Source organism: Microtus ochrogaster, assembly GCF_000317375.1.
Source record: "Microtus ochrogaster isolate Prairie Vole_2 chromosome 14 unlocalized genomic scaffold, MicOch1.0 chr14_random_2, whole genome shotgun sequence".
NCBI lineage: Eukaryota > Metazoa > Chordata > Mammalia > Rodentia > Cricetidae > Microtus > Microtus ochrogaster.
In genome coordinates, this window is record NW_004949097.1 from 15,060,249 (window position 1) to 15,060,657 (window position 409).

Below are 409 nucleotides of genomic sequence, written 5' to 3' on the forward strand. Positions count from 1 at the left end.
TTCATTGAATCTGTGTAAGAGCAATCAAGACAGGGTTTGGCTGTAGCTTTAGAGCCTGTCCTGGAACTAGCTCTTGTAGATCAGTCTGGCACTAAACCAGACCAAAAGATTTTCTGCCTCTGAACCTTCAATGAAAGAATGCTAGAGCTCAGAGGAGCCCAGGTACTCCAGTTCTCCTTACAAGCTACTGAAGAGTTTTGTTCAACATGATACAAGCTGCTCACAATACTTTCCCTCTACCCTTAGCTGATCATTTGCCAGGGCAATACCAACAGCTCCAGACCTGCTCCACACAATTCTAGAGGAGAACAGGGACCCTGGGAATGTGTCTTCCCACTGCAGACTGTGACAGGGACCTGGGAATGCATCATCACACTGCAGAGTGTGACAGGGACCCTGGGAATGCATC